The following is a 7,615-nucleotide window of genomic DNA, read 5'->3' on the forward strand; positions in this document are numbered from 1 at the left end:
GCTGAGTTTACGGATTGAGGGGCAGGAGAGGTGTGGTTGCTGGGAAGCCACTGTGAGTTGGTTTTGGAACTCCAGTGAGCTCACAGCCCTTAGCTGGTCTTATCTCAAAAGCGTCCAGACCACCCTTGAGCTCAGTCTGGCTCCCAGGCTTCTGTCCCCAGCCTCTGACATGACCTGCACTGCAGCCAGGATGGGGAATTATTGGAGTGAGTCAAGTTATTCTTAAGAAAGAAGGGACCGTGCCAAAGATTAGATAAGAATGGGCCCTGTGAAGAAAACAACCTCAGAATCATTAACCCAGAGCTTCAGAGAAGACTGGGGGCCGCAGGCAGGCAGAATTAATGGTTTACTCTTGACCAGCTTTTCCATGGACTCAGGGCAGGGAAATTACAAAAAGATCACATGACATTCCTTTCATCTTATGATTTCCACACAGGCAAGTGCAGGTAAACACTAGTCTGGAAGAAGTAAATGCTATGAAAGCATGTGCATAGCACTTAGCTGTTCATAGTCTTTAATGCACGTGACCCTCCTGATTCTCACATTCTTCCATTCTGCAGATCAGCAAACAGGAGTTCAGAGCATTTCAAGAACTTTCTCAAGGTGAGAGATGATGGTGCAGAGAGAGAGCAACCCCAGTGTGACACCTTTCAAGCAGCATCTATTGTGTGCCGGCCCCGGATCTTGTACTGAGGCACAGAGACAGTAAAGGAAACAGGACAGGTGTGAGTAATTATCACAGCTTCGAGTGACGGATGTGAGAGACTCATGTTCTGGGAACAGGATCCGTTGAGAAGTTCTGGGGCAAGGAAAGGCTTCACAGAGAAATTGGCAGTTTTAAGGATGAATAGGGCTCTGCCAGGGGGAGGAAGTATGGGGAGCAAGGACAAAGGTGGAGGAGGTGCCGGGGACGGGCGGAGAGAGCATCGGGTCATGGAAAAGAACGTGTGTAAAGTACAAAGGCTTGAAACATCACGGTGCGTTGAGCAATTGCAAGCATCTCAGTATTGCTGGTTGGAGGACAAGGGGAGAGGAGGGCCACGAGGCTGGAGAAGCAGGTAGCTGAATCCTGGGGTGCCGTGTGACTGTCTGGAACTTGAGGGAGCCACTGAAGGACCAGCATCTAATGGGAGTAAGATCATTCTAGCTCCAGGGTGGAGGATTGATGGGCAGGGGGTTGTCTGGAGACAGGAGATCCTCCAGGAAGCCATTGAATTAATCCTGGCCAGAGAAGGGGAGCCCTAAACCTGGATGGCAGTGGGGAGACAGAACAGGGGAGAGTCAGGAGATGTTGAAGACACGGAAGAGGACAGTAGTCCATGTCACATCGTGAAAGACAGGGAGCGCATGCTTTAGGCTCGGCACTCATCTCAAGGAGGTGGAACTGACCGAAGTGGAGGAGTCTTCCTCCTGTGATGCCTGTTGGTTGGGAAAGGGGGCGGTCAGAGGAGAGGCTCATGAGAAAGCAAGGAGGAATGTGTTAAGATACACAGCAATATCTTCTAGGTGGCTAAGGGGTAACCGGAGAAGCCAGACAAGGCGCGGGGCGCTGTCCGGCTTCAGCACTTGGAGGTCTCTGAGATGAGAGCCTCCTGAGTGGTTGGTTCTTTGCTCGTTCCCACAGAGCCCTCCTCCGCAGGGCAGAGTCGCCGGGTAGAGCCCCTTGTGGCCAAGTACTGGTCCTGCAGGTTGGCACTTGAATGAGGTCAGCCAGGACTGAGGCTGAGTGACAGTCATCCTTTCCCTTTTCCCCACCGCAATTAGCCTAATGCTAATCCCAGAAGTGTGCGCTGGGCGGGGGCCGTGAAGGGGTCTGGGTAGGAAGCTGCATGGCTCCAGGCCCCTGGCCGTGGAGTGGCGGAGCATGGAACGGCCTGCAAGACAGGTCCCCTGCGGGGTGGAGAAATTCACACTCAAGACAATGAGTGACCACTGAGAATAGGAGTCGGGGTGGACTTATTGTCAGGATCCCTCTGCAGCCTGGAAGTCATTTGAGAAACAATTGTTGAGCATTTACTATGGGCAAGATAAGAAATCAGATATTCTCACATGCGCACGCGCGTGCACACACACGAATGCATACCGGTAATACAGATCACAATGTGATGGCGGCCTCGGGCAGTGTTCAGAGAGGAGGGGAGCTCTGAGCAGATACGACAGGCCGAGCACTCCTGGCAGAGGGAATGGCATGACATGACGGAGAAAGAGAAGGGCCCGGGAGGTTTGGGGCTTGGGAGATGTTCCTAGACAACAAAGTGCAGCATGCCCAGGACATAACGTATGCTTGAGGGAGAAGGTGGGGTGTGTGAAGTGGGGATGGGTTGGGGTGTGGTGGGAAAGGAGGCTGGAAGCAGAGGGGAGGCCTCGGCATTAAGGAGAGACCCAGAATGCTTACACAGCTCCCCTGAACCCCACCATCTTTGTTACTGCAATGGGGCCTGTAATCCAGGGCTGGCTGAGCGGTGTGCGGAGCTGGGGTCTCCAGGAGCAGAAGGCAAGGGAAGCCCAGACCCTTCCCCTTTGTCTGCTGAGAGAACTTGAAATGTGTAACAGGGGCCCGTGTCTACCCACACGCTCTCCAAGCTTTCCCCACAGGTGTGCCCAGGTGTTGACACCCCTCATTCTGGGGCCACCTGGAGGACCAGAGCCGTCGGCTTTGGCTGTCGGGAGCCCCATCTGTGCTGTCCCAATGCTGTCATTTTCTACGTGTGCCATGGTCTGCAAAAGGACGGGAAGAATCTTTCCAGTCGTGCGCCCGCGTGCACACGAGACAGTTTGCGTGTGGACTATGAGTACAGCAGCAAGGAGCGACTAAGAAGCGCCTGCCTTGGAAGTGGCCTGCCTCCCACGGCCTCAGCTGATGCTGACCAGTCACGCTGGTCACACCTGAGTAATCACACCTGAGTGTCCCAGTTCTTCGGCTCCTCGTGGTATGTTTTCCCACTGACATTGTCACAGCCCCAGGACCCTGCCATCATGCAATTTACACTGGTCCACGGAGACACTTGAGAAATAAGAACAAATACAGTAATTTTTTCATGAAACTTTCATAAAGCGAAATTAGTTTTTTAAAGACTTATCCTTTGCTTTGAGATCATGACCTGCCTTCTGTTATTTAATGTTTTGTTTTGAAGTATTAACTACATACAGACACATGTACGAGTCGTAGCTATACCACTCGACGCCTTTTCACAGAATGAGCATTCCCATATCATTAGCACCCGGTGAAGAATCAGAGCATCATCGCACCCCTCGAAGCCCCCCTCACATTCTCTTTCAGGCACTACCCCCAAGGGCAACCACTATCCTAAATTCTAACACCACAGATTCCTTTTGCTTGCTTTTTCAACTTCATATAAATGGATTCACATAGTATGGACTCTTTGACTCTGGTTTCTTTTCCTTGACACATTCATGAGATTTGTCCGTGATTTTTCTGGCAATAATTCGTGATGATTCTAATAATTCAATCTGGCAATAATTCAATACAGTATTCCATTGTGTGGATATACTACAATTTATCTGCTCATTCTGCTGTCGATGGGCATTTGGGACATTTCCAGTTTGGAGCTATTAGGAAGAGTGCTGCTACGAACATTTACATACAGATCTTTCGTTAAAAATATACACAAACTTCTGTTGGGCATATACTTGGGAACAGAACCGAATATATGCATATGTTCAGCTTTCGATGATAGTGCCAAGCTGATGTCTGAAGTGGCTGTGCCATTTCACACTCCCATCGGGAATGTACGAGAGCTCTGTTTGCTCCATACCGTTGCCAACATTCGAAGTCGCTCAGCCTTTTCATTTTGGCCATTATGATGGGATGCACTGCCTTTTTTCCCCCTTTTTTCATAACAAAATATACTTTAAAAAGATATGTAATATGGTGACTGACAGAAAAATGAGAATTTTGTAGTAATGTCCTTAATAGGGAAAATTGAAAGTTGGCTTCCAAATTATTTTTGAAAGCTCAAACATCTCCAAAGTCTTAAAAGTCTTACTTATCCTTTTTAAAGGGTGTTGCATTGCGAAGAGGCTTATATTTTTAAAGCTCTCATGTCATCCTGTTCCAGTACCTTCTGCTTTATAACGAACTACCCCCAAAACTTAATGACTTACAACAACAGCCATTGTTGTATCTCAGATTCTTTGACTTCAGGAATTTGGGCAGGGCAGTTCTTCTGTTCCTCGTGGTATCAAGTGAAGTCGCTCAGTACTCTGGTCTGGAGAGTTAAAGATAGCTTCATTCACATGCCTGGTGCCTTGAGGGAAATAGCTAGAAAGTGGGACTCAGCTGGGGTTATCAACAGAAATGCCCTCTCCAGCATGATGGTCTTCAGTAGTCACATTGGCTTCCCTCAGAGCAAGTGTCCCAAGATAACCAAGCGGAGTTGCTTCTGACCAAGCCCCAGAAGCCACCTGGCATATCTTCTCCCACGTTCTATTGGTTACAAGCAAGTCGTAAGTCCAGCCCAGATTTAAAGAGAGAGGAACTGAACCCCACCTTTTCATAGAGAAATGGTAAGATTGTATTATAAAAGAGCATGCAGGGTGGGGGGTGGCAATAATATCATGGCCCAGTTTGGAAAATACAATTTGCCACCCGCCCCTCCCCCCCCCATTCTAACAAAGTGAACCTGAGGGGCCCCGAGGTGTCTGCGGTGGCCGCCTCTATCTTTCACGCTTTCTCTCTTCTTATCTCCCTCTCTTATGCCCTCAGTTAATTACACTCACGAGAATTCCCACCGGACATGTCTTAGTCCCTTCCTCCCTGTCTCTCCCCACGTGTCTTCGAGCTCTTTGACCCCTGGGTGATAATAGATTACTCGGACACCTAGAGCCATAGCACATCAGGCCCAGAAGGGTCTTGACTAATCCCAGAAGCACTTTATATATGAGGAAGTGAGGCCTAGAGAGGAGAGGGACTTTCCCAAGGTCTTACTTCAAGTAAGTAGCTAAGCTCTAGCTAGTCTGGCACAAAACATACCGTGGGTCTCCAAGAACGGCTACGCTTGCCTTCCACTTCTGACTTCCTGAAACTAAAGCCGCTTGTTTCTGTTTCACATTCATTGCTTCGATATGACAATGTCCTTTTGGCCTCTTGGTCAAGGAGCGAAACCAATGCTGGCCAGCTTCTGTGCCCAGAGCGGCCTGTTCCAGCACTGGGCGGGGTCCCAGCCTTCGGACACGGATGGGGGCGTGGTCGCGGATGGAGCAAGTCGGGATCAGTGCGACCAGCCCTCCTCCACCCATCTCACTGTACCCCAGATACAAGTATGTCCTTTCTGATCTTGAAGTCCAAGAATTCTCTGAACTCAAGCATCGACTAGCATTTGGTTTTGAAGTTTCTGGGCATCCGGGGGTGGTGAATTTAATAGGCTGATGACGACTGAAGGCAGGTTGAGGAGCTCTCTGAGGTGAGATAGGGCAGGAGGACAACTCTATGTCTGGGCCCAAGAGAAACAACTCTGTTATTTGAAAGTCTGTTTCCTTTGGTAACTCCAAACAGAAGGAGGCCAGGGCCCAGAGTGGAAACCCCAGGCTAGGCCACCAGACATCCCACAGCACCAGGGGCTCTGGGCTCTGAATAGTAACGAGGTGGAGAACAGCCTGCTAAGAAGCCTCTCAGAACTTTACGGAAGGCACCAGCTCACCACTTTTGGCCACGAGATATTCAGCCCTGCAAATCGGTGATAAACAGAACGCAACCATGTGGCGTGCCATCAGAGACGTGACCTCAGGCCAACAGCGAGAGTCCCTAAATCTGTCCGTGTGTCCGAGACCAGGGGCGGTGGGGGAGAAATGGCATCTGCGGAGGACCCCGGTCGTCAAGAAGGGATTAAAATAATGATTTTAATTGGTATAGCCTGTTGTCTCCTTTAGGGTCATGGCCATATCTCACTGTTTTTGGGTCCCCGGTTCCTAAACAGAGCTCGGCACATATTAGGGTCTCCATAAGTGTTTGTTGTAAAGACAGCGGTCCACCAGCCGTTCCCCTGCATCTAGGCATATTCCATCCTTCCACGTATTCCCTCTCACCGCCTTCCTCTCCCTCCGCCAGCTCTAACTGAAGGGAGGCCCAGGACATGAGCAGACACCACTACTGAGGTTCGGTCCCTCCTATCCAAAGATGTCAGACCAGCAGACCCTCTTAAGGAGTCCTCTGTTGTGACTGGTAGAAACAAGTCATGAGGGTCCCGTGACTTTTTTCTTGTTGGGATCCCTCCCTCCAGTCCATTTGCTCTTTCCTGCCAAACAAATAAAGGAGTCATTTCTTTTCCTTCAAACTCCCCTCCCGAAGAGAGGGGGAGAAAAGAAGCATCGTCAGCTAAGGGTGTCACTTCCCAGCCTGTGGTTGGCCAGAGCCTGTGCCTGGCCCTCATCAGAGCCGGTGCCTGGCCCTCATCAGAGCCGGTGCCTGGCCCTCATCAGAGCCGGTGCCTGGCCCTCATCAGAGCCCGTGCCTGGCCCTCATCCACACAGCTTCTTGTTGTGGCTGCATTAATTTGAGTTGAAATGGTACGAGCAGCTGCCACACTGGGCACAGAGCCAAGAAACTAGGAGCCCACCCCATGTTTCTCTCCAAGTTACACAATATTGTTGCATATTATTTGGGGCGGCCGGGTGTAATCATAGTTGTATCTATTGAGTGCTTCCTCTCTGGCAGCCACTGTTCTAAGAACCCTACAGGGTTTACTGTGTTTAGTTCTTTCTCTGCAACTCTATCATTATCTTCATTTTACAGATGAAAGAACTGAGCCACAGACAAGATCAAATAGCTGATCCAAGTGGTGAAGCCAGGATTAAATTGCAAGGGGTCTGGCACTGAAGCCCACACCCCTGACCTCAAACCCTGTGAGCTGAATTCCACAGAGTACCTGGCATTAGAAGGTATCTGCCCCTACACTTGCTGAGTGGTCAGCCTACAGCCAGCAGTCAAACTCCATGGCTTAGAACATGGGGCACCATATTGGGTACCACCCTCTCCCCTGGCTGTGGGGACCACTCCATTTCCCTCCATTCTTCTGCCGTAGAGAGCACTTTTCACTCAGGCTCCACGGTGTCCTGGCCACTGGGAAAATGAACTGCATGTGTGGGCTGAGTGACTTATTCCTTCTCCTGGAATAACAACCCGACGTACCATCCTGCTGTCAGGTCTCACCTGGAACCACTTTAAATTCTGTCATCTGCACTTTCAGGTTGCGACACCTCAGACAGTTCCTGGGCAGACCCAAAGGATGACTTTCCAGGCCCCAGCAAGAAACCCCAGTCTAACACCTGCCTGGCAAGGAAGAGAAGGAAAGGCAGATCCGCCTGACCACACACTCTACCTTTGATCACTGCCTTCCTAGATAACAAAAGTCTACTTTCCACGCTAACTAGCCGTGCGGTGCTTGCCCGTCAACTGGCCTTAACCCACCCATCCACTCTTGCTCCTTCTTATCTCTACCCTCTCCCTCCTTTTCCTATCCCAGGGCTCCCCTTGCCCCACTACGGGCTGTGTCATTTCCAGTGAGACTCTCTGTCCCTCTTCCTTCCACACCTGTCCCCAGCTTTGCTCCCTTCCAACCTTTACTCAGATCTGGGGATCCCTCTTCACTCAGGTCAA

The sequence above is a fragment of the Pteropus vampyrus genome, unplaced genomic scaffold (assembly GCF_000151845.1).
Source record: "Pteropus vampyrus isolate Shadow unplaced genomic scaffold, Pvam_2.0 Scaffold98, whole genome shotgun sequence".
NCBI classification, from domain to species: Eukaryota; Metazoa; Chordata; class Mammalia; order Chiroptera; family Pteropodidae; genus Pteropus; species Pteropus vampyrus.